We start from the raw sequence: 27,290 nt of genomic DNA, 5'->3' as shown, positions 1-27,290 counted from the left end.
ACAAACCCGTGCCTCTGACACTCTGGTCATCTTCCCCGGACCCAGGGAATGCCTTGGATTGGTACCTGGCGACTACCTGCAGCCAAACCTAACCTCACCACAAGAGGTCAAAGCAAAAACCAGGTAGTCGCTTATTCACGCTTAGGAACAGTGGGTCCACACCCACCAACATTACACTTGCGATGTGAGGATTCACAAGTCTGCAGTCACACAGAGTGCCGAAGGCCAGACAAGCCCTTTAATAACTAATTTCTATAATAATTTCTCATGGATCCAATTGCTGATAGCCAATTCCTGCTGACAAATCACCAGGAAGTAAGAGAGCGATCACTTACTCGTTACATTCCTATATTGGTCATGCCAGTACACCTTGGTTGCAATTTATTGCACTTGGCAAAAGGACTGCTCAAAGGTGTTGTTTTATTACATTAAGTGGAAGCTGAAGATTTCAGCTGTTTCCTAAGAATTTCACAGATGCTAGATACAGATCGTAGCAATAGCTTTGTGCCAAATTTTAGCAACCCTAAAGCTAATACGGAAAATTTCATTATTAGTGTTGAGCTTTCCGATACCGCAAGTATCGGGTATCGGCGATATTTGCCGTATCGGAATTCCGATACCGAGTACCGATACTTTTTTCTTATCGGATACCGGAATCGGAAGTCCAAAATGCAATGAGCCACTTTTGTGGCTCTGATTGGCTGCCGAAATGACGTCATCATGATGCGCTGTCTGTGCGCATCATGATGCGCCGTCAGTTCGGGCCTTCGGGGGGCCTGTGCCGACCGTTCCGGGGGTCTGTGCCGGCCTGCCGGTGGTCTGTGCAGGCCTGCCGGGGGGGCTGTGCCGGCCTGCCGGTGGTCTGTGCAGGCTCCGGGGGGCTGTGCCGGCCTGCCGGGGGGCTGTGCCGGCCTGCCGGTGGTCTGTGCAGGCTCCGGGGGGCTGTGCCGGCCTGCCGGGGGGCTGTGCCGGCCTGCCGGTGGTCTGTGCCGGCCTGCCGGGGGGCTGTGCCGGCCTGCCGGTGGTCTGTGCAGGCTCCGGGGGGCTGTGCCGGCCTGCCGGTGGTCTGTGCAGGCTCCGGGGGTCTGTGCAGGCATCGTCCGATGGGACTACAAGTCCCATCGGGCGATGCCTGCTACCATGACAGTGATTGACACATTAGCCAATGATGGGACAGTAGTAGTCCCATCATCCGGCTAATGTGTTGAATGTAAAAAAAAAAAAAAAAAATTTACATGCTACATACATGCTACATACATGCTACATACATGCTACATGTAACATACATACTACATGCAACATGCATACATACATGCTACATACTACATGCATGCTACATACATGCTACATACTACATACATGCTACATACATACTACATACATAATACATATATACTACATGCATGCAACATACATACAACATGCATGCAACATGCATACTACATATATACTACATGTAACATACATACTACATGCTACATACTACATATATACTACATATACTACATGCATGCAACATACATACAACATATATACTACATGCATACTACATATATACTATATATACTACATGTAACATACATACTACATATATACTACATGCAACATACATACTACATACATAATACATATATACTACATGCATGCAACATACATACAACATATATACTACATGCATGCAACATGCATACTACATATATACTATATATACTACATGTAACATACATACTACATATATACTACATGCTACATACATGCAACATACACACTACATGCTACATACATGCAACATACACACTACATACATGCTACATACACACTACATGCTACATACATGCAACATACATGCTACATACTACATACATGCTACATACATACTACATATATACCACATGCATGCAACATGCATACTACATATATACTGCATATATACTACATGCATGCAACATACATATATACTACATACAATACATACATATAGACATACAGTACATATAACATAGAGTACATACTTACCGTCACTTGTCACTTTGATCCTCGAAGCCATTGTCCCCTTGAGGAATAAATATCAAAATAAAAAAACACCAATATACTTACCCCAATCCGCAGAAGTCCACGAGGGTCCCACGTCCATCTTGCGTGGAGAACAGCAGCATCAGCTGATGCTACCGTTCTCTACCAGCTCCAGGAATACAATGACGGAAGGTAGGTATCCTTCCGCACTGTATTCCTCCACCACTTTAAAAAAAAAAAAAGTCCCTAGTCTCACTTTATGCCATTGCTGCGTGGGAAATAGTTTATATGAATTATGTATGTAGTATGTAGCATGTATGTAGCATGTAGTATATATGTAGTATGTATGTTACATGTAGTATATATAGTATATATGTAGTATGCATGTTGCATGCATGTAGTATATATGTTGTATGTATGTATGTTGCATGCATGTAGTATATATGTAATATGTATGTAGTATGTATGTAGTATGTAGCATGCATGTAGTATGTAGCATGCATGTTGCATGTAGTATATATGTAGTATGTATGTTACATGTAGTATATATGTAGTATGCATGTTGTATGTATGTAGCATGTAATTTTTTTTTTTTTATTTATTTTTTTTTACATTCAACACATTAGCCGGATGATGGGACTACTACTGTCCCATCATTGGCTAATGTGTCAATCACTGTCATGGTAGCAGGCATCGCCCGATGGGACTTGTAGTCCCATCGGACGATGCCTGCACAGACCCCCGGAGCCTGCACAGCCCACCGGCAGGCCGGCACAGACCACCGGAGCCTGCACAGCTCCCCGGCTGGCCGGCACAGACCACCGGAGCCTGCACAGCTCCCCGGCAGGCCGGCACAGACCACCGGAGCCTGCACAGCTCCCCGGCAGGCCGGCACAGACCCCCGGAGCCTGCACAGACCACCGGCAGGCCGGCACAGCCCCCCCGGCAGGCCTGCACAGACCACCGGAGCCTGCACAGACCCCTCGGCAGGCCGGCACAGCCCCGCGAAAGGCCCGTACAGACCCCAGAGAGGCTGTACAAGGCAAAAATAGGGTTTTTCTTATTCCGATACCGGAAGTCCCATAGACTTGAATGGGACTTCCGGTATCGGAATCGGCGATACCCGATATTTTTTTTAGATCGGCCGATACCATCCGATACGATACTTTTAAGTATCGGACGGTATCGCTCAACACTATTCATTATACATAGCATGTATAATGAATATACTTTGTGCCCTTCTTCTAAATCATCATGCTACCTCCTGTTTTCAGGCTTCCAGTGCTCTGTGTCACAAAGTAACCTCAGTTACCTTGAACAACGCTATGGACAATGTTATAGAGAAGACCTTAAACACTCCCCACACTGCTTCTATTTAGATTTGAGTTTGTGGGTTGTAATAATCACTTAGGCAGTTTAAAGAGGCAACTATTTTTTTAATCCTTACGTCCATGAATTTATAACAACTCTAAGTAGATGGCTAAAATACATTGCACCCAGTCCACAAGATCCCCTCCCCAGGGCTGGTAGTTCCACTGCTCCCGTACGAGGTAAAACTCGCTGTCTCCCAACTTTTGGTATCGTATCTCCCACCAGTATAGTCTGCAGTCACAATCCACACTTCTCCAGACAACAGCTAACGTGATCATAGCACATGTATTCAGCAGCAATAGTCCTTGAGATAGTTACTTAAATCCAGATGATAGATCCCATGACCGTAGTGCATGTATCCAGCTAAGCTGGCAACTGATTTCCAAACTCCATAGGCCATCCATACATGGGCACCAGGACCTCATCAATACATCCCTCGCCCCTTGACGTCACTGCACCAACTCCCTCACTATACATGTGGCTTGCTGTTCTCCCTCCCTGGAATCAGCCCCATCAATTGGCAGAAGTGTTCACACCCTCCTCAACAAAGCTAACTGTTCATTGGTGGAGGTATTTTCCTCAGGACATACCTATCACTTGGGACTTAAGACATCCTGTGGTGACTGTTCCACTGAGTCTACTATCCCCATCCACACAATGGGACTAGTGGATGGGAAAACAATGGTTCGAGGCCCCTGGAACACTTGCGAGAGTAAAGGAATGATTGCTTCCCTTGATTACCGATCTTGGGTCTGGCTTTAAGTATGCATGAGATCCAGCCTGCACATCTTCCTCTGCTTACTGTCACTGAATGGAGACATTAATTCCTGAGGCTGTACTGAGGAGCAAGCAAATCTATAATAACACAACAATAAGAGTGACATAACTAGTGCTTTGTGCTGGAAAAAGTCTGCATTCCTTAGAGATGCAGATTCTGCTCTATGTGCATTAGTCAAATAGTATTTAGAACAAGGCCAGTTCCTCACACCTTTTTTTTTATTATTATTATTATTATTATTATTATTATTATTATAGCGCCATTTATTTCATGGTGCTTTACATGTGAAAAGGAAGGGGTATACATAATACATACAAGTACAATAATCTTAAACAATACAAGTCACTGACTGGTACAGGAGGAGAGAGGACCCTGCCAGCGAGGGCTCACAATCTACAAGGGATGGGTGAGGATACAGTAGGCGAGGGTAGAGCTGATTGTTTAGTGGTATTGTGAAACAATGGATACTGCAGGTTGTAGGCTTCTTGGAAGAGGTAGGTCTTCAGGTTCCTTTTGAAGGTTTCCACGGCAGGCGTGAGTCTTATGTGTTATGGTAGATAGTTCCAGAGTAGGTGGGATGCATGGGAGAAATCTTATATGCGATTGTGGGAAGAGGAGATAAGAGGGGCATAGAGAAGGAGATCTTTTGGACCTTTTGGACAGGAAAGTAAAATAAAAGAAATGCGCCATGAGCCAAAATGCAGAAAAAGCATCAGAATTAGTGATGAGTAAGCATGCTCAGATAAGGTGTTATCCAAGCATGCTGGTGTGCTATCCGATTGTCTTTGGTGTGCTCAAAAAATATGTTCAAATCCCTGCTTCTACAGGTCTTGTAGCTGTTAGACAGCCGCAACACATGCAGGGATTACCTAACAAACAGGCAATCCCTGCATGTGTTGCGGCTGTCTAAGGGTGGTTTCACATTAGCGTTTCAGGCTGCAGCGTCGGCCTCCTCCGGTAGCTCCGCCTACGGGGGCATGACGCTGCATGCGACCTGCGTCCCCTATCTTTAGCACTGGGGATGCAGGCCGTGCGCAGGTATGCGTTTGGCGACGCATGCGTCCTTTTGACGGTGCACCGAGCACAACAAATTGCAACAGGTTGCATTTGGTGCTGGTCGACGCACCGTCAAAAGGACGCATGCGCCGCCAAACGCATACCTGCGCACGGCCTGCATCCCCAGTGCTAAAGATAGGGGTCGCATGCAGCGTCATGCGCCCATAGGCAGAGCTACTGGAGGAGGCGTGGCAGGGGGCGGGGCTTAGCGGCGGCCGTGCGCAGACCGACGCTGCGGCCTGAAACGCTAATGTGAAACCACCCTAACAGATGCAAGACATGCAGCTGCAGGGACTCGAACATATTTTTCGAGCACGCCAAAAACACTTGGTTAGCATAATAGCATGCTTGGATAACATCTTATCCTAGCATGTTCGCTTATCACTACTCAGGATGCTTCTTAAGGAGGGTACAAGGTGTTTTCATCATAAATGTGCCATATATAGTGATATTTTAGGTTTCAACTGGAGGGTCAAGTGACTAAACGGTGCTTAAAAAGCCATTTTTTATTGGATTCTCTTCTTGGAATCCTACCTTGAAACATATATTATAAACAGTAATCCAAGACCACCATGCTGTGTAAACCTGATTATATATTAGATTAAAGGTGGACTCTTTCCTTTCAATCTTATTTTAAATACACAGGATTAATCTTCATACTGTAATTGGTCGAGTATTAACGACTTCTTTACTAGAAATACCGAGTTTCATTTGCTTTTTTGATGTCTGCATAAAGCTCTATATTCACACTTGATCTTTTTCTGCCATTTTTTGCGCTGACAAATCCCTCAAAAGTATGGACTTATTCAATTCTATACAAAAACAACTTGCTTTTCATATATTCAGGCTTTTTAGCTTCTTTTAATTGCTTCCAGCTTTCAAAAGATGCCAAGTCTTTACATTTTTCAAGTGTTTTCCACTAGGAAGATACTCAATACTTTATAACGGAAGTCAATGGAAGGATAAAATAAAAGCCCGGAAGATGCCTTGGTTTTTTTGAGGGACTTAAAAATGATGCTTAAGTGTTACAAAACTCCATAGAAAATGAGAAGTTTCCTAAAGCATCTTCTTGAAGAACTGTTTTTTTTTTTTTTTTTTATTGCCAGAAAAAGGCACAGTGTGAACATACCCACAGGGAAGGTGCACAGAGTTTTCTGGTGGAAACCGCTTTGGCAAATACTTTTTTTTTTTTTTTTTTTTTGTGGAGTTATTTATTTCCTGAAGTGGTATTGAACACTTTTTTTTTTTTATATTCAATTAATTTTTTGAGTGAAATCACTTTAACATGCAAAGAAGAAGTATTTGTTGAACTTAAGTATAATCAAAATAATAATAATATAATAACACACTGGCGCTAATCCACTTGACCAGGAAGGGGGGGTTCCAAATAATCCCAGATGCAGCTGGTGCTTAACAGGCTCTGTGCTAGTGCCTGTTTAAATAAGCTAAAAGCTGGTAGAAAAGGGTATTACACCGCGCTATACTGGGAAAATCAAAGGGTAAAAAATGGAATAAATAATGAATAAAAACTATGTACCAAAAAATATCACAGGCTGTCACTGATGATTATTCACGTTGCAGGTGATCTGTCTCCATGTGCACTCTCACAGTTCTAAGTGTTTCCTGATTAAACTGAGGGCATTTAGCAAGTAGCAGTCAGCAAAGTTAGCATTCAGTCTCCATCTAACCAATCATTGTCGGAACATTTTTTGGTACATAGTTTTTATTCATTATTTATTCCATTTTTTGCTCAGTATTTTAACTCACACCAAGATCAAGAGGCACCTATCCTTCTAATTTCCTAGCAACAGTCATATTCATGGTGTGCTGTCCACATGGTCTGGTACACTAATGTAAGTTTAGTTCATTGTTTTTTAAAACCCTCAAGGGGTTCACCTTCAAGCAAACCTAAGTCTTTATTTTAATTTTATTTTTTTCTTTGTCAGCTTTTTCAATTAAAAGGCAAAATACATATCCAGGCCAAGGCAAATAGCCTCAGGACACCACGTTTTTTCCATCTATTAACAAGTGAGTAATCTGTTTTTACCCTTTGATTTTCCCAATATAGCGCGGTGTAATGCCCTTTTATAATCAAAATAAGTTACAATAAAGTGTGGTTATACAACAGTTGTAACAAATTCAGAAGTAACATAAACCATATAATAACTGATAATTAGTTGATAATTCACATTTAGAAATTTAGCATCTAGAGGTATAAGGAGCATAAGATAAAGAAAAGACTTATGCTGGTATGTTTAACCCCTTAACGACTGCCGATACGCCTTTTAACGGCGGTAGTTAAGGGTACTAAAACGCACATCAGAGGAGAGAGAAATAGGGTCCCCGATCCCCCCCCGGTACCTCTCCGTGGCCCTCCGTCCCCTCCCTGGTGGTCCCACGTCCCGCCGGTGTCCTCTGATGGGCGCTGCCATCTTGAAAATGGAGGGCGCATGCGCAGTGCGCCCGCCGGGAATCTGCCGGCTCCGGCTGGCAGATTCCATTCATTATTTTGATCACTATGATAAACGATCATAGTGATCAAAATAAAAAAATAGTACATAACCCCCCCTGTTTATCACCCCCTTATATAGGCAAATATAATGAAATAAAGAAAATATTTTTTTTCAGTTTTCCGTTAGGGTTAAGGTTAGGGTTGGGCTAGGGTGAGGGTTGGGGTTGGGCTAGGGTTAGGGCTAGGGTTAGGGCTAGGGCTAGGGTTAGGGCTAGGGTCACGGCTAGGGTTAGAATTAGGGTTAGGGCGAACTAGGATTAGGGTTAGGATTAGGGTTGGGATTAGGGTTAGGGTTGGGATTAGGGTTAGGGGTGTGTTGGGGTTAGGGTTGGAGCAAGAATTGAGGGGTTTCCACTATTTACCAACTTTGGGGGTCTAAAAATTGGGGTCTAAAAAAATCACTTTTGTGGAAATAAAAAAGACTTTTTATTTTCACGGCTCTGCGTTTATAAACTTTTGTGAAGCGCTTGGGGGTTCAAAGTGCTCACCACACATCTAGATAAGTTCCTTAGGGGGTCTAATTTCCAAAATGGGGTCACTTGTGGGAGGTTTCCACTGTTTAGGCCCATCAGGGGCTCTGCAAACGCAACATGATGCCCGCAGACCATTCCATCAAAGTCTGCATTCCAAAATGGCACTCCTTCCCTTCCAAGCTCTCCCATGCACCCAAACAGTGGTTCCCCTCCACATATGGGGTATCAGCGTACTCAGGACAAATCGCACAACAACTGTGCGGGTATGATTTCTCCTGTTACCCTTGTAAAAATAAAAATTTGGGGGCGAAAAGATCATTTTTGTGGAAAAAAAATAGATTTCTTATTTTCACGGCTCTACGTTATAAACTTCTGTGAAGCACTTGAAGGTTCAAAGTGCTCACCACACATCTAGATAAGTTCCTTAATGGTTCTAGTTTCCAAAATGGGGTCACTTGTTGTTGTTTTCCACTGTTTAGGCACATTTAGGGCTCTCCGAACGCAACATGGCATCCGATCTCAATTCCAGCCAATTCTGCGTTGAAAAAGTCAAACGGCGCTCCATCCCTTGCCAGCTCTGCCGTGTGCTGAAAAAGTGGTTTACCCCCACATATGGGGTTTCGGCGTATTCAGGAGAAATTGTACAACAAATTTTGTGGTTGATTTTCTCTTTTAACACTTGTAAAATTAAAAAAAATTGGTTCTGAAGTAAATTTTTTGCAAAAAAAAGTTAAATGTTAATTTTTTCCTTCCACATTGCTTTAGTTCCTGTGAAGCACTTAAAGGGTTAATAAACTTCTTGAATGTGGTTTTGAGCACCTTGAGGGGTCTAGTGCTTAGAATGGTGCCACTTTTGGGTATTTTCTGTCATGTACACCCCTCAAAATTACTTTAAATATGATGTGGTCCCCAAAAAAAAATGGTTTTGTAAATTTTGTTATAAAAATGAGAAATCGCTGGTCAACTTTTAACCCTTATAACTTCCTAACAAAAAAATTTTGCTTCCAAAATTGTGCTGATGTAAAGTAGACATGTGGGAAATGTTATTTATTAAGAAATTTGTGTGACACATCTCTCTGATTTAAGGGCATAAAAATTTAAAGTTTTAAAATTCCAAAATTTTCTAAATTTTCACCATATTTCCGTTTTTTTCATAAATAAACACAAGACTTATCGAAGAAATTTTACCACTAACATGAAGTACAATATGTCACGAAAAAATAATCTTAGAATCAGCGGGATCCATTAAAGCATTCCAGAGTTATAACCTCATAAAGGGACAGTGGTCAGAATTGTAAAAATTGGCCTGGTCATTAAGCTGCAAACTGGCTGTTGCTAAGGGGTTAAAATTGGTGTCGTAACACAACTATTTTCATGGATGGAAGCATTAGTGTTTTAAAAGAAGGAAAGGGATGGGTTAATTGGGCAGAAGGGTAGGTGGTTATGCCCACTATGTGTTGGAACAAAAGTCCGTTTGCCATGATGAGGTATAAGTTCTTCTAATGAAGATCATTCATACTAATCGATTAGGTCCAAGTGATACAACGTTAGGATCCTGAAGGCATATTGGGTAAATTAGTTGAAGACATAAAACGGTTCCAGTGGTTCCATTTTTTTGAGTATTTTTGTAAGATATTGTTGCTGAGGGCGAACGTGTATTCATACGTGTTGTGAGAGGAGATTTTGTCTATTACTTTGTCTAGTGTTGGAGGAATAGGGTCTCTCCAAAGGGCGGCAATGTAGTTTTTCGCTGTAAGTAATATATGCGAAACTATAGGTCTATATATATGCGGGATGGTGTCTAGACCATCCAGGAGGAGTACTAGTTCCGGAGATAGTTGTAATTTCAGGTTAGTAATATTATTAATTAGGGTTTCTAATGCACCCCAAAAGTTTTTAAGATGTGGACAGCTCCAGAAGATATGCGTTAAACTTCCAGTAGCTTGACAATTTCTCCAGCATAAGGGGGTTTGTATTTTGAATTTTATGTAGTTTAAGAGGGGTGTAATACCAACGAGTATATATTTTGTAGTGGGTTTCTACAAGAGATGAACTAGGAATGAAGGAGTAGATAGACTTAAGTGTGTAGGAGGTCAGTTGTGATGTTAATGTTCAATTCCAGTTCCCAAGCTTTTAGGTTAGGGGTGTGTGAAAAGTGAGTATCCTGGTTGAGGTTATGATATATGTGGCTAGTTTTCCAGAAGAGGAGAGTTCAGGGATATTTGAACATCTGCTGAAGGTTTTGTGGAAGAAAAAAGTTGAGTTTATGAGGTCTTGGATTTTCTTCCATGTTGTCTCTTCTGTAAGGTCAAGCTTGAATTTCTCTCTAATAAGTTGGAAGGGAATTAGTTTGTTATTCTCATCGATTATATCTGACATATATTGAATGCCTTGTAGTCTCCTTGAGTTAAGTTTAATTCTTGTAGCTAAAAATTCAAAAAATACCTATATAGAATCATAGAATCTTAGAGTTGGAAGGGACCTCCTGGGCCATCTGGTCCAACCCCCTGCTCAAAGCAGGATTCGCTAAATCATCCCAGTCAGATGTCTGTCAAGCCTCTGTTTGAAGACTTCCACTGAAGGAGAACTCACCACTTCTCGTGGCAGCCTGTTCCACTCATTGATCACTCTAACTGTCAAAAAGTTTTTTCTAATATCTAATCTGTGTCTCCTCCCATTCAGTTTCATCCCATTGCTTCTAGTCTTTCCTTGTGCAAATGAGAATAAAGATGATCCTTCTACAATGTGACAGCCCTTTAGATATTTGTAGACAGCTATTAAGTCTCCTCTCAGTCTTCTCTTTTGAAAACTAAACATTCCCAAATTCTGCAACCTTTCCTCATAAGACAGGGTTTGCAGACCGGTCACCATTCTGGTCGTTCTTTTTTGAACTTGCTCCAGTTTGGATATCTATCCAAGTAGGAGTGACCACGGGAAAAGATTTGAGGGAATTTCAATAGAGCTTTCCAAGAGAGAATTGCAGATTTGACTATGATTTCCTCCGGTAGTTTCTTAGTTTTGTCACATAAGAGAGGGTGAATAGACTGAGTGTACCTTTGGATTTTGTAGGATCTTCTAGCATTAGCCATGTTGGCTTTTTATTTTTCTGTCCACCAGTCATGAGTAAGTTTAATTAGTGTGGCATGGTGGTAGGTGGTTAGGTTTGGAAGGGAGAGTCCACCTCGTTTTTTGTTCTTCTCTAAAATCGACCTAGCTACTCTAGGTTTTTGTTTTGCCCAGATGAAGGAAATTAGTTGAGATTGGAGTTTTTGTAACCATCTCTTTGGTATGGATATGGGGATAGATCTAAAGATGTATAGAAGTTTTGGTAGAAGGGACATTTTGTAGGCTGTAATTCTACCTAGCCATGAAATTTCTATCTTTGCCAGATGTTGGGTGTCAGTCTGCAATGTTTCAGGCTGTGTGCCCACGTTGCGTTTTTTTTAAGCGTTTCCGCATCGTTTGTGCCGGCTCAGACGCTGCAGAAACGCTTAAAAGAAGCTTCACATTAATTTGCATGCATTTTTGGCTTTTTGTGCCAATGCATGCGGTTTTAACCGCTCAGGAATCGCTTAGCGGCTAAAAACGCTGCATGCTCATTAATTTCCGCATTGCTGAGCGTTTTTAGCTTTCCCCAATGTTCCCAGAAAACGCGCGTCAAAAACCGCATCAAAACGCACATCTTTTTTGCAAAAAAATGCGCAAGAAACGCGCAGAAAAAAGACTCGCGTTTTCTGGGAAGGGGATCAGTTTCCTGAGCTTTTAAAAACACTAACGTGGGCACATAGCCTTAAAGATATTGTTAATATTAATATCTACAATGCATGTAAGAGGTCTGGTGAGTTTAATACCTAGATATTCGATATTGTCATTGTCCCAGATCAGTTTAAACTCTGATTTTAAGATTTTTAGAGTTAGTCGTGTAAGGTTGAAATGTAGAATTTGGGTTTTAGTCAAGTTTATCTTGTAATAAGAAGTGGAGAAGAGTTTAATTGTGTCTAGTAGGTTTCTGATTGAATCCAGTGGGTTAGAAATTGTAATGAGGATATCGTCTGCGAATAGGGAGATTTTATATTGTTTTTGTCGAGCAAGAATTCCATTAATTAAAGAGTTCGATCGAATTTTTTCAGCTAGGGGTTCTATGTAAAGATCGAAGAGGGTGGGGGGATAGGGGACATCCTTGTCTTGTGCCATTGGTAACTATGATTTTATCTGAAAGGACATTATTGGTCATGATTTTCGCTGAGGGATTGGAGTAGAGAGATGCAATGGAGTTGTAAATGTTACATTCAAATCCAAATTTTTTAAGAGTTTGGAAAAGATAGCCCCAATGGACTCTGTCGAACGCTTTTTTGGCGTCGACAGCGACCATCAGAGCCGGGAGTTTACTTTGTTCTATGTGATGTATCAGATTTATGGCACGCCTTGTGGCATCTGAAGTTCCTCTTCCAGGGAAGAAGCCCACCTGGTCTTTGCGTAGGAGTCTAGGTGAAATTTTTTGGAGTCTTGAGGTAATGATTTTGGCAATGATTTTTAGATCTGTATTTGGGAGTGAGATGGGACGGTAATTGGTGACGTTTTCAGGGTCACAATTATTTTTTGAGATCACGGTGATAATTGCTTCTTCTTTTTTTTTTTTTTTAAAGCATTTTAGAAGCTTTTTTTCCTAAAGCATTTTTTTTAATTTTCTATCAAGATGCACTTCAGATGACATGCTGTTTTTATTCTCTCACGAGGCATTTTTCAAAAAACAAAACCCTCGAAAGACTGAACATATAACCAGCAAAGTGGTTTTACGATAGAAATAAATAGGAAGAGTCTTTCAAACAGTTTTTGAGCAATATTTTTCAGGTGTTTTTCGCAGTCTATGGTCATGTAAGTCAGAGATAGTGGAATAAAATAACATTGATAACGCCTCCTTTCATTTAAAATAATCCCTGGAGGCAGATTCTCAGGGAAATCTGTGTCCAGCTCATAGTCCTGAGCAGCTCATTTACATATAAGAAAAACATGGATTTCTAGGGATTAAGGCATCAGATCACAGACATCAAGGTATCATTTTATTCAACTTTCTATGACCTACATGTCCATATAGACAGCTTAGGAGGGTTGATCCTACTGACATATTCCCTTTTAAAGACACTTCAAAAAACTTCATATCTACATATCTTTAGAAATGACAAGTTCATTGACTGTTTCCAATGCTGAATTGAAAATTATTTACCGGTATGTATCTTTGGCTTGTATTCTGAGTTATGCTAAATTGTGTAAGACGTATTCAGATATAGGCATTATGGGACATGCTTTAAATCATTGGGGTTTGGCAGAGTACACCTTGCCACACCTCTTGATATATGAATTATTTCCTTGTTATTTGCCATCCTGGAGCATGAAACATCTACTGTAGGTGTAAGATTGTGACAGATTTTCTTGAAGGAGAGCTAAATTTATGGTCTTCAAAGAAGCCTGTAAATTGTATTTCAGGCTTCACCCTCGTTCTTCAGGAAGTGAGGAGCAGCATGTGGGGATTTTAGTCTCCCTTCTCAAGGGTGATCCCCAATCCTGGACTTCTTCCTGCCGACTGATTCACCATCTTTGCTATCGGTGGACGAGCTTTTTGCGGCATTGGCGCCAGTGTATGGGGATCCTGATGACGTCTCCCTGGCTGAGTCACGACTCTGTAAGATCAAGCAGGGGGACCGGCCGGCTGAGGAGTACTGCTCAAAGTTCCAGAGATGGGCTACTGACAAGCAGTGGAACGACCTTGCTCTTAGGAGCCATTTTTGTCATGGTCTGTCAGCTAGGCTTCAGGATACTCTGTTGCAGTATGCTACTCCTGGGTCATTGGAGGCTGCCATGGCCCTTGCTATCTGGGTGGTTAGACCCCTAAAGGAGAGACATACACCAAATCTACCCCCTGCTGCTCTTTTCTAGGGAGGAGGACACACTGGTGCAGACAGACGAACTCATGCAGGTGGGAGGAGCCTCCTCTCAAACTAGTTTGCCTGCGATTCTCCGTGGTCTGACTGATCATTACATTAATGTCTGGCCAGCTCACACCAAAGTATGTACTTCATCTCAAAAGCCATGTTCCCCTCGTCGTGTGGAGGGAGATGACCAGGGTGTGTACATTTCCTCCATCTTTTCATCTCCGTGTACCATTCTGGCTGAAGTGGTTGGTGGGGAAATTGAGACGATACCAGCACTTGTGGATAGTGGAGCTGGAGTCAATTTGGTGGATTCTCCAGACCTATGGTCTGATCTGTAGGTTGCTGGCGAGGCCCATTACTGTTCGGGCAACTGATTCTGTTCCTCTCAGCCAGGGGAATGTGACCCAAGTCATAGATAATATTAACCTACGTATAGGAACTCTTCATGGTGGGTCCATCCCTGTCGTGCTACACCTTGGAGGGTATGCCAACTCCCATCATTTTATGCCTTCCCTGGCTGAAGAGTCACAACCCGGTCATAAATTGGCGGTCCAGGGAAGTAGTCAGTAGGGACCAGTCTTGTAAGGACTGCAGCCTGGGAGCTACGATCTCTACCATCCTTCTCAAATCTTCTCTGATGGAGGCAGCTAAGGTGCTACCAGGGAATAGGGGCAAGTTTCAACCCTCACCACAAGTAAACCCTGAGTCTCGGGGTCCTCTCAGGAGGAGGGGTAAGGGAAGGGTGGTGGTTCCCTCTGTGTATAGCAAGGGTATGAGTTTGGTGACACAGGGGGATGCCTCTGTTGTCAGTTCCTCAAAGAGTTCACCATCCTTTGGGAAACACATGCTTGGAAATAAACATTCAGGTCCGGACCTGTGTGTAATTGAATGTGTTGGTGTCCACCAAAAACATCAGGTGGAAGTACGCATCTGGGACCTGGAGATCTAGGGTAATCAGGCCGTATCGGGTGTCGGCCATTCTCAGCCCGGGGACTTTTCAGCTGGACTTACCCACAGTAATGCAGGTATACAACTTATTCCACAAGTCGGCAATCTGGAGATTTGTGGCGCCTCCGGAGCCTACATTATTGCCATCTCCATCGGGCTGCGTTTGCCATAACTTTGAGGTTCAGGTGACTGCGGAAGTGAATCCTAGTGGTGGGAGACGTCATTTCCAGTGAAGTCTGGTATTGAGGATCCAGAGGGGGTACTGTCACGATTCATTTTTGGATTTGTGGCAGCTCTGGTTCCGCTATAATTTAAATGTAGTTTTAGCCTTTCAGTTCAGCAAGGGTTAAATGTCAGTTTCCTTGCTCACACCTGCTGTGTGGCTGGTCAGCTGATGTGGGTGGTGACCACTCCCACCATCCATTTTAATAGTCACCTGACTGTTGGTGATACAGTAATCTATGGTGACCAAGCCTGGAGTAAGGAGCTCTCTAGTTGCAGTAGTGAATCTGCTGGTTTCGTGGTCCTGGTGTCTACCCTCTGCTGACTGGTGCTTTGCAGCAGAGACAGTTCGCTTCTATCTGTCTGTCTTGTATTTGTCACTCTCCCTGTGTTGGTTATCATTTGCAGTAGTGAGAATAGCGTTCTTGCCAGCCAGTGCACTAGCCATGGATTAGTGAGTTGACAATCAGAATTCAGGCACGTGACGGCAGCGGGGGGAAGGACCCACTTATTGCATTAGGGGAGTGACCGGCTCAGGTTGGAGTTCAGGAGGTGCCCTTGTCCCTCCTTCCCTACAGTTAGGGCCTTCCTCACCCCATTCCATCCTGTTGTAGGTATAAGTTGTCCGCTGGTCTTAACTTTGTGGGTCATGACAGTTAAACAGATGTTAGAGACTTATTGATGTTACAAACACCTGCTGTATAAGGTTGTGTTCCCACGTAGTGGCCTTGTTGTGACTTTTACCCACAGTAGGCCTGTGCCATATTTTACTGTTACCCTACAAAATCACTTAATCTCTCACGGAATCGGTTATTTCAAGTGCAAAACTGAGCAGTACTAATGATCAGCCGAGCGGTGTTACTGTTCCAGCAGCGGTTTCCCTGTAAGATTAAGTGATATTGCATGGAAACCGTAAACAGACCGCAGTGACACAGGGCTGCTGTGGTTAAAAACCGCACCATGACTACTGCATGTGACCACAGCCTTAGGGTGTGTGCACACGCTGCGGATTCTGAAGCGGATCTGCAGCGGTTTTGGTCCTGCGGATGCGCAGCAGTTTCTGGTGTGGTGTACAGTACCATTAAAATCAATGCAAAATGAGAACCGCTGTGCAGACAGTGCAGATTTTTCTGCACGGATTTGCTGCGGTTTCAAAACCGCAGCATGTCAAATCTTTGTGCGGATTCCGCTGCGGTTTGGCACCTGCTCCATGGCAGGTGTCAAACTGCAGAGGAAACCCGCAGGTTAAACCGCAGAAAAACTGCAGATAAACCGCAGGTCTTTTGACCTGCGGATTTACCAGCGTTTTTTACAAATCCGCGCCGAAAAATCCGCAGGACAATCCGCAGCTACAGCTTGTATGGAACGGTTGTGAGCTGTCGGCAGCAGAAATGAAGGTCCGCGAAGAGCTGTCAATCAGGCTAAGTGGGCAGAGATTGAGATTTTCACATGGCTTTTCAATGTAAGCACACCAGCCTCATCAGGTCTGGGCAATTAACCTGATGTATGCCATTTATATATTGCAACACATTTGTTTTAAAAGGCAAAAAGGGTAAGACAGTCATGACCATAGCGCCCAATTGTTCCGGATTTAGCGGTACTGTCACTTCAGGGCTTTTGTCCCAGCTTCTGATACTCACCTCTTCATCATTCTGCATAAATTAAATTATATATGTACCGCATCTTCCTCTGTGACAGGCCCGAATTGGTAATATACCCAACCGGGCATTTTTCCGCTGGGCTGCTGTCATGTGGGCCGCGGGCGGCAGCGCCTGATCATCTGGCCGCTTGCCAGCTGATGCGGCCACTGGCACTCCATCCACGCCCTCCCCCCACACCCTAGCAAGAGACCTCCCTCCCCCCGCCCGCAGCCACTCACAGCGTCGCTTGCCTGCTCTCTTCTCTGTACACAGGACCTTTTATGTGGTCACTGGAGGGGAGGAGTCAGGGGTTACATGATCAGGAGTCTTTGTCCAGACCCCTGATCATGTGACCCCTGACTCCGCCCCTCCTGTGACCTCATCACAGGTCCTGTGCGCACAGCCCTGCCTCTTGGTGTCTGCAGGACTCGGCTGTGCTGGTTGTCATGGTGCTGGATGAGGGAAGTATGTGTGGGGTCAGGAGGGGTTTACAGGATAGATGTAGCAGAGCTGTGTGTGTACGAGGTGTACAGAGCGGAGCCGCATGTGTGTACGAGGTGTAAGGAGCGTAGCTGCATGTGTGTACGAGGTGTAAGGAGCGTAGCCGCATGTGTGTACGAGGTGTACGGAGCGTAGCCGCGCGTGTACGAGGGGTACGGAGCGTAGCCGCGCGTGTACGAGGGGTACGGAGCGTAGCCGCGCGTGTACGAGGGGTACGGAGCGTAGCCGCGCGTGTACGAGGGGTACGGAGCGTAGCCGCGCGTGTATGGAGAGGAGCCATATGTGTATGGGATGAGCGGAGCCAAGTGTGTACGAAGCATACAAAGTGGGCTTTTCCCATGGACACAGGAGTACACGGCAGAGCCCCGAGGAGCATTTTAAAACACACACATGACGTTCCACCTGAAGTGATGTGCTGGAAGCTGACCGGAAATGAGATAATTTCATGATTGTGACGGAACTAGGAATGCTTCAGATCCATAACCATGTCCTCCTCCGACAGCGCAGACAGCAGGATCGCCTTGGAATCGGGGATGCCGGCCATGTGAGGGATCATGATATGTCCTGCACCGGGAGGCTCAGGTGAGCACTACAATGGGAGCCGGGCTGCTATAGTATCTTTACAGAAACTTTCTTTATTTCTTTCTCTCTGTTTCTTTCTTTGTTCTTTCTTTCTCATTCTCTGTTCTGTCTTTCCCTCATTTTCTTTCTCTCTCTCTGTTCTTTCTTTCTCTCTCTAATCTTTCTTTCTTTCTCTCTCTCTCTGTTCTTTCTTTCTCTCTCTAATCTTTCTTTTTTTTTTCTCTCTCTGTTCTTTCATTCCCCTCTTTCTTTCTCTCTGTTCTTTCTTGTTTCTCTCTCTGTTCTCTATTTCTCTCTCGCTCTCCTTTCTTTCTCTCTCTGTTTTCTCTCTTCCTTAGTGCCAGTCAGTGTGCCCATAATGCCAGCCACTGTGCCCTCAGTACCAGTCAGTGTGATCAGCAGTGCTAAATGGGTGCGATTGGGCGTGACCAGTTGTGAAATGGGTGTGGCCGATGCGTGGCCTACAATTTGCAGCGGCACACTGCGCGCGCCGCAGTCTTTGTCCCTCTTTCCCTTCTTCAAAAGTTGGTAGGTATGATAGGGGCGGCTGTGACCAGGGGGTCTGGCTGCTCTATGGATAGCAGTTCTGCCAGGAATTCTGTAACCGTGCGTACAAAAGGGGACAGAGATTTGGGAGGAGTACTGTACTTAAAAGCAATAAATAGGACTGAGCTAAAATACTAGGCATAGATCTGACTACATGGTATATAGTCGTGTTAATCTCCTCTCACTTCTTGTAACCTACAAGTGTACAAAGATATTATATAGTCACCATGTGTCTAGTGGGCCTGTGTAACTTCAAATGCCAGGGCTGAATTTTAGTCCCAGTCCAGCCCTGCTCTGTGATCAAGTCTCACTGGGACTTCTACTCACGTCTCCATGTTTGCAAGCTGCTGCTCTACCAATGATGTAGATAGGAGAATTTGGTTATCTTGACCTCTACTGCAGTAAACCCAGGAGCAGACTATACATGTCCATAGAAATACATTGTATATACAAAAAATAAATCCACAGGTCCCAACTAGGGATGAGCAGGACGCACGTATGACTTCGCACCAGCCATTGCTAATCAAAAGCTGCACCAGGGAGCCGGAAGGTAAGAGATTCGCAGCCTTCTGTTCAGCTGCCAGGTAGTACTGACCTGACGTTGAACCGGAGTCCCCTGGATACAGTGGACAGTCCCGGATTTGGGTCTGCTGAATGTCCCTCGCTGCTACCGCCCCTCTAACAACTCCTCCTGAAGGGGTAAAAATAAATTGTAAATAGGTATGGATTGGAGTGTGGCCAGGGGTGTGACCAAAATTTGCTGCACTAAGTGATTTTTTTTTTTCCTCTTTCTGTTCTTCAAAAGTTAGGGGGTACGATTATGACTCTATCACTGCAAATTGAATGCGGAATATTTACCAAACATTTTACCCATTGCTCCATAAAATACGTGGCAAACACTGAGATGCCGCGGATCACAAAGGTACATCACTTCTCAATTTACTCTGTGGATTTTCTGTGGTGCATGGATGAGATAATACCCTCTTGGTTTTTGGTCAAGAAAATGTGGACAGAATATCTGCTGCATTTATGTGCTGAGAGCATGTACCCTAAGCCTTCCAGAACATCTGTGTGCTGAAATTGTAGTTAATTCTGATTTATTAACATTAATATTCTCTACAATACTGAAACCAAAATCTTATAACTATGCTAGAAGTCCAGTAAGAATTTCCTTGTGACATTTGTGACCCAAATAAACGATCATGATATTAGAGCAGGCCATGGCTGGATATCTTATAAATATCTCTTAACCCCTTAACGACCAGGGGTATTTTTGGTTTTACATTTTCATTTTTCCCTCCCCTTCTTTCCAGAGCCATAACTTTTTTATTTTTCCGTTTATATGGCCATGTGAGGGCTTATTTTTTGCGGGACGAGTTGTACTTTTAAATGACATCATTGGTTTTACCATATCGTGTACTCGAAAATGGGAAAAAAATTCCAAGTGCGGTGAAATTGCAAAAAAAGTGCAATCCCACACTTGTTTTTTGCTTGGCTTTTTTGTTAGGTTCACTAGATGCTAAATCTGACCTGCCATTATGATTCTCCAGGTCATTACGAGTTCATAGACACCAAACATGTCTATGTCCTCTTTTATCTAAGTGGTGAAAAAAAATTCCAAAGTTTGCTAAAAAAAAAAATAAATAAATTTGCGCAATTTTCCGAGACCCGTAGCGTCTCCATTTTTCATGATCTGGGGTCAGGTGAGGGCTTATTTTTTCCGTGCCGGACTGACATTTTTAATGATACCACTTTTGTGCAGATCCGTTCTTTTGATCGCCCGTTATTGCATTTTAATGCAATGTCTTGGTGACCAAAAAAACGTAATTCTGGCGTTTTGAATTTTTTTCTCGCTACGCCGTTTAGCGATCGGGTTAATGCTTTTTTTTATTGATCGGGCGATTCTGAACGCGGCGATACCTAATATGTGTATGTGGGATTTTTTTTTTACTGTTTTATTTTGATTGGGGCGAAAGGGGGGTGATTTGAACTTTTAGGTTTTTTTAATTTTTTTTATTTTTGAACATTTTTTTTTTTTTTACTTTTGGCATGCTTCAATAGCCTCCATAGGAGGCTAGAAGCTTGCGCAACCCGATCGGCTCTGCTACATATGGGCGATGAGCAGATCGCCCATATGTAGCAGATTTACTGCTGTGCTTTCAGTGCCGACCACCGGGTGGCGCTGAAAGCCATATGCCTGGAACAACCATAGAGGTCTCATAGAGACCTCTGGTTGTCCAGGCAACATGACGCCGACCCCCGATCACGTGACGGGGGTCGGCGATGAGGTCATTTCCGGCCCGGCGGCCGGAAATGCTATTTAAATGCCCGCTGTCAGCTTTGACAGCGGCATTTAACTAGTTAATAGGCGCGGGCGGATGGCGATTCCGCTCGCGCCTATTGCGGGCACATGTCAGCTGTTCATAACAGCTGACATGTCCAGGCTTTGATGCGGGCTCAGTGCCGGAGCCCTCATCAAAGCAGGGGAAATGTCTGATGACATACTGTGCACGTCATTGGACATTAAGGGGTTTTTAAATACAGACGGGAAATTGGGTGCATAGTACAGAATAAGAATCCACATAGGAAGCTCAGTGACAGATTAGACAAGGATTAGTGAGCGGGATGGAGAACTAAAAACAAAATACGGAGAATAAGGACCAGATCATTCTTGGATTGGTGATTGGTAATAACAGAACGTGTGCCATCTGTATTAATGTCACAGAGGTCATGATCCCAACAAGGATATTCAGGAGACCATGCTAAAGATTATATGAGATTAGAGGTAGGTGCGCAACATGAAATATATATGCATAGAAACATATATAACATATAGATATATTTACTTTAAGTGGGTTTTTTTTTGCATACATTTAATAGGGTTGTCTTAAGTTTGGAAGTCATCCCCCTATCCATGGGAGAAGGGAAACTTTGTGATCGCTGGGGGGGGGGGGGTAAGACCACTGGGAAATCACTGTGCAACCTCCAGCATATGTTGGCTGGACTCACAGGAGAAAGTGGACTGTCAGTGGGTCAAAAGCTTGCTGCTGGCAGGAGAGCTGTGGTGAGGGGGCTATTACCCTGATGGAGCTATGGTTATTACTCTGAGGGGGCTATTACTCTGATGGAGCAATGGTTATTATTCTGAGGGGGCTATTACTCTGATGGAGCAATGGTTATTATTCTGAGGGGGCTATTACTCTGATGGAGCTATGGTTATTATTCTGAGGGGGCTATTACTCTGATGGAGCTATGGTTATTATTCTGAGGGGGCTATTACCCTGATGGAGCAATGGTTATTATTCTGAGGGGGCTATTACTCTGATGGAGCTATGGTTATTATTCTGAGGGGGCTATTACCCTGATGGAGCAATGGTTATTATTCTGAGGGGGCTATTACTCTGATGGAGCAATGGTTATTATTCTGAGGGGGCTATTATACTGATGGAGCAATGGTTATTTTTGTGAAGGGGCAATAGATGTCATTATACTTGGGGGGCTATTATAACAAGGGGTCATGGATGATACTAAATTGGGGACCATGTTAAATTGGGGGGTCATTTTAATGACTGGGTTATGGATGTCATAATAGTGGTGGAAAAGGGAGCATAGATGTCATTATTGTGGGGGGAGGAAGCTAATGGATGCAGTCATATAAAGGAGTTTGTCTGACACAGAGTTATAGGGGGTCTAGGGTTAGTGTATATGGGGGGATCTTTATTTGGTGGAGAAAAGGAAGGGTCTGTCCATTCTAAAATTCTAGGATGGTCTGTTTACAGGGAAGATGTGGCTAGGAGTCTGTATACAGTGTACCTATTAAGAGGGTCTGGTCCTGCCCACGCTCCTGCCCATGGTTCTACGGCTTCAGCTGATATCACGTCGACAGAGCAGCAGCATCTCTTCCACTCTTCTCTGTTGCCGGGAAGTGACTGGCAATGTCATGATTGGCAGCTTGCTGCCTAACTGCCTAACAATCATCATGACATCAGCAGTCATTCCCAGTGGACAGAGCAGTCTGAAAGGAAAAGAGCTGCTCTGTTGATTCTGCTGCTTCTTTTGACCTAATGTCGGTAGAAGCAGTCCATGACCATTCTGAGCTAGTGTAGGTGGAACAGGCAGGTAGTTAGAAACTGCCTGGCTGGCAGGTCTTAGCCCCATGACAAAAAAAAAATAGTTCCAGATAATCCCTTTAAGTACTAACCTAATATTACTGATGTCACAGAAAGAAAGCATTTCCTATTTTATCTGAAACATATTTCGATTTGAGTCTCCTCAGTGGTTGATACCTTTTAAATGGCTAACTGAAGAAGATACTTTTTATTGGCCTGATGAAGAGACCTGAGTAGTCTCGAAAGGTTGCAATTTGTTACCATCTTTTCAGTTAGCCATTAAAGGATAACTAAATCTAAATATTTTTCTATCTACTGGTTTACACTGGTTCCTATTTTATCTGTGAATCCCACATGCTGGAGCAGATACTGAACACTATGTTCCCTCTATCTAATTAGCATGCATTAATACAATCTGTTGAGTTGTAACATGTAGGATGATATAAAGGTGATGAATAAAAGTTATTTTATAGGTATAATTTATACATCAAACTGTAGTTATCATCTTATATGGAGATTAGACCGCATTAATTGCCTTTGTGTGTTAATGGGCATTGTTTTATATTTTGTTCTCGGTCTGTCATACTGTGAAAAACACAGTTTTGCCAATGCATACACATTTAGAGTAGGTCTGATGTAGAAAGAAAGCCGCACCACGGGGCACAAGCAACATCACTCCTTCATGTTGTAATTAAGATTTTGTTCTGTTGTTGGACTCATGGCTTCAGGGGTGGAACACTGCGTTTTATAGTTCAACACAAATCCACAATCTTCTACATTTTTGCATGTTGCCAAATCTTTGGGAAAGTTTAAAGAAACAATTGATTCTAGAAATAGAATATATGAGGCAGTAAGAGGCCAGGGCTACATGGCGACGTGTCACGCAACACTAAAATTGTAGTGACACAGTGCAATATTGGATGTAATGGTCTCCTATGGTGTTACGTTGCGACATGCGATATACTGCAACTGCCACACACAGTCGCAAATGTTTCCAAATGTGTTGGAACACAGACTCCAATGCAACTCGCATGTGACATGCGAATTGTGAACAACTTTGGCTTTTTTATTAATAGCAAAATCAGGGCTCTAAAATAGTCATGCTATAGCAAGTCACACACAAGTTCTAGAAAAGTTTTTGGTCGTTGGACTTGTCAGACAACTGCTGTTGTGCAACACATCATCGTCGTGGAGCTTCAACCTTAAAGGGGTTGTCCGGCCTTGGGTACAAGTCTATAGTCACTCTATGTGACTGCAGACTTGTGAATCCTCGCAGTGCATTCTGTGATGATTCCCTCGGTGATTTTGAATATATGTAGTCTCATGCCAACTAGACTTGCGTGGTCTCGTTCTGTAGGAGCACAGGGGATAAAACGCTGCAATGCCGTGCGGCTTCCAGGCCTCAATAAAACCCTGCATAACTGATTTGAAGGAGAGAAGTTGCAGGAGGGGTGGGATTAGCCAGTGCTCAGGGTCAGGTGACCGTGATGAAGCTAGCCTTGGATACAAAAGGCCATTGCGCCAAAATGCAAGAATATTTGGACCCACTGCAGCTCCAGCAGCCTTGGATACCAGTAAAGCTCAGACTCGTACAACAACAGTCCAGCACCAAAGACCAAAGCTATGCCAGTCAAGGTCTAGACTTCACCCGTTGATGGTCAAGAACTGAAGACCCGAACAACGCTGGTCAAGGCTCCCAACTAAGTCGACCCCAGTCAACTGTCAAGGACCAGCCCCCATCGATACAGACTAAGGAGACATTCATTGACAGTGAAGTACTTTAAGAGGCCCTGAGGACATCCAGCCAAAGACTCAAGCCTGGTCTGGTGATTTGAGGTGATGTGTGAAACAGGCCAGCACTTTCACCAGAGGCTTACGGTACCGAGCGTGGGCAGTGAGAGGACTACAGGCCAGATGGGGTCTCGCTGATGCTAGAGCGGCCCAGAGAGAGCTGATGGACTTTGGCAGGAAAACGTGTGGCTAGTGATACGGAGCAGTGGCCCTTGTCAGGGGCCGGATAGTCGCAAGGCGCCTTAGTCACTGTTCCCACCAGTACAGCGCTTATCACCTCCATGCCAGACAGAAGTTGATCCATGAATACTGAACTGCCATTGAAGACATATTTCATGTTTTGCATTACCGAATGAATTTCTGGGTATATATACTGTAATTGACTGTAAATAGTATTGTGAATGTTTTGTTTGTGATTTACTTGCAAAAATAATCTTTCTTGTATTAACAGTGTTAAGTAAATAAAGTAGCAATAGATTGTTGATCCCTGCCTGGTGTATCCGCTGTTGCATTCAGACCACCTGCTTACAGCTCAGTGCAAGCGAATTGAGCGAGGCCCGACACATCTAGTCGGATTGTAGCCAAAAGTATGCAATTTGTATTCTTATGGTCACATGACCCCTGCTAGTAGCACCGATCCTTGCATGTCACAAGCCTGCAGTTACATAGTGACATCAGACTTGTACCCTAAGGCTAGACAACACCTTTAACCCCTTATCAATCACTGATATACCTTATAAACGGCAGCAGTAAAAGGTACTTATTCCTCAGTGCACTTTTTAACGATGCTGTGAAATAAGGGTATAGCACCCCCAGTGTCGGAAAATCTCCGGGGTCTCAGCTACTGGGGGAAGCTGAGATCCTGGAACATAATCAGGGTTGGGTTTTGCGGTCCAGTCATGTGATCGCCGATATTCACCGAATAATGGTGATCACAAAAAAGTTCGATTTAAAATTCATTTCTCTCTCCTCTGATATGATCTAATAAATCAGAAAAGAGAGAAATGGGGTCCCCCGACCCACCTCGATGCCTCTGTCATCCCCGATCCCTCCTGCCCTGTCCCCTGGCCCTCTGTATCATCTTCCTAGAAAAAATGGTGGGCGTGTGTGCAGTGCGCCCGCCAAGATCTGCCAGCCGGTACCCAACAACAATAGGGAATTTTTCTTATTGGTTCCTTTGATCACTGTGATAGACACTATCACAGTGATCAAAATAAAAAAAATAGTAAATCAAACCCCCCTTTGTCACCTCCTTAGTTTGAAAAAAATGTAAAATAAAAATGTTTTAATTTTTTCCATTCTTTGCAGTTAGGGTTGGGCTTAGAGTTGTGTTAGGGATGGGCTTAGTGTTGGGGGTTAGGGTTGTGTTAGGCTTGGACATTTTTTAAAAGTAAAAAATGATGACAATGTGACGGCTAGTGTTCAGCGCAAGTGCTTGCTAGTCAAGCTTGCATTGGGTGCTCAAGTATGCACAGAGTATCACGGATCTCCAAATTTTTTTTTTTTTGTTTAAACAGCCGCAAAGCATGCGGGGCAGGGAATCGAGCATGTCACTCAAGCACCCGTGATATTTGGTGCATACTCGAGCACCCTATGCAAACTGGAGTAGCGAACACTTGCATTCAACACTAATGACAGCATATTCAATATGACAAACTAATTCTGTGTCCTCTCTGAGGATTCAAAATGATCACTATACCCCTGGATAAAATCCTGGAAGTGTGTGGTTTCCAAAATTGGGTCACTTGTGGGGGGTTTCCACTCTTTAGGAACATCAGGGGCTCTCCAAACGCAACATGGCGTCCGCTATGGATTCCAGCCAATTTTGCGTTCAAAAGGTCAAATGGTGTGCTTTCTTTCTGAGCCCTGCCATGCGCCCAACTAGTGGTTTTTCCCCCACATAATTAGAATCCACATACTCGGGAGGACTTGCACAACAAGATTTCTAGTCCGTTTTCTCATGTTACTCTTGTGAAAATAAAAAAGCTTGGGTCTAAAGTACATTTTTTTTGTGAATAAAGCAAAATGTTCATTTTTTTACGAGTAATCTACATTGCTTCAGTACTCGTGAAGCAATTGAAGGGTTAAACTTCTTGAATGTGGTTTGAACACCTTGAGTGGTGCAGATTTTAGAATGATGTCACTGTTTTGTCATATAGACCCCTCAAAGTCACTTCAAATGTAATGTGTATAAATGATAAATCGCTAGTCAACTTTTAACTCTTCTAACTTCCTAACCAAAAAAATTGTTTCCAAAATTGTGCTGATGTAAAGTAGACATGTGAAAAATATTATTTATGAACTATTGTGTGTGACGCAACTCTCTTATTTAAGGTCACAAAAATTAACAGTTTGAATTGCTAAATTTTCAACATTTTTGCAAATTCCCATTTTTTTCATAAATAAACGCAAATCATATCGAAGAAATTTTACCACTAACATGAAGTACAATAAGTCACGAGAAAAACAATCTCAGAATCAGTTGGATCCGAAGAAGCGTTCCAGAGTTATTACCACATAAATTGACAGTGGTCAGAATTGTAAAATTTGGCTTAGTCATTAAGGTCAATATTGGCTCTGTCACTAAGTGGTTAAAGGGATTGCCCAGTGTCAACACTCCTTTTTTTTGCTGTTAAGGTCCCAAATGATAAGCTGATCATAAGGTGTCCTGCTACTGTGACCTTCAATGATCACCTGCAACCTGCATAGGAACCTTGGTAGCAAATATTGAGCACCACCCAAGGAACATTGAATGATTACACAGCCTCATTAAAATCAATAGGTGTACGTACAACTGTTTTTTCATGCCTAATTTTTC

At 43.3% G+C, this 27,290-nt stretch overlaps 1 protein-coding gene across 7 annotated transcripts in view; it reads left to right on the top strand.

Moving 5' to 3' along the window:
• The window catches only part of LOC141048597 (excitatory amino acid transporter 1-like), a 260,918-nt gene that overhangs the window by 96,591 nt on the left and 137,037 nt on the right, over positions 1-27,290 (top strand). For 2 of the 7 annotated variants that reach the window (XM_073544359.1, XM_073544367.1), the window contains exon 2: positions 7,165-7,246. The exons of 4 other annotated variants lie outside the window; for them this stretch is intronic. The gene's annotated coding sequence lies outside the window, so the exon portion shown is untranslated. Of the gene's footprint in view, positions 1-7,164; positions 7,247-17,946; positions 18,027-27,290 lie in introns of all 7 variants that reach the window. One more of the 7 variants, XM_073544374.1, reaches the window with a different exon arrangement.

Source organism: Dendrobates tinctorius, unplaced genomic scaffold (assembly GCF_039654945.1).
Source record: "Dendrobates tinctorius isolate UK_male_01 unplaced genomic scaffold, ASM3965494v1 ptg000011l, whole genome shotgun sequence".
NCBI lineage: Eukaryota > Metazoa > Chordata > Amphibia > Anura > Dendrobatidae > Dendrobates > Dendrobates tinctorius.
Note: the sequence above shows the minus strand (reverse complement) of the source record. Positions and strands in the feature narration are given on the sequence as shown.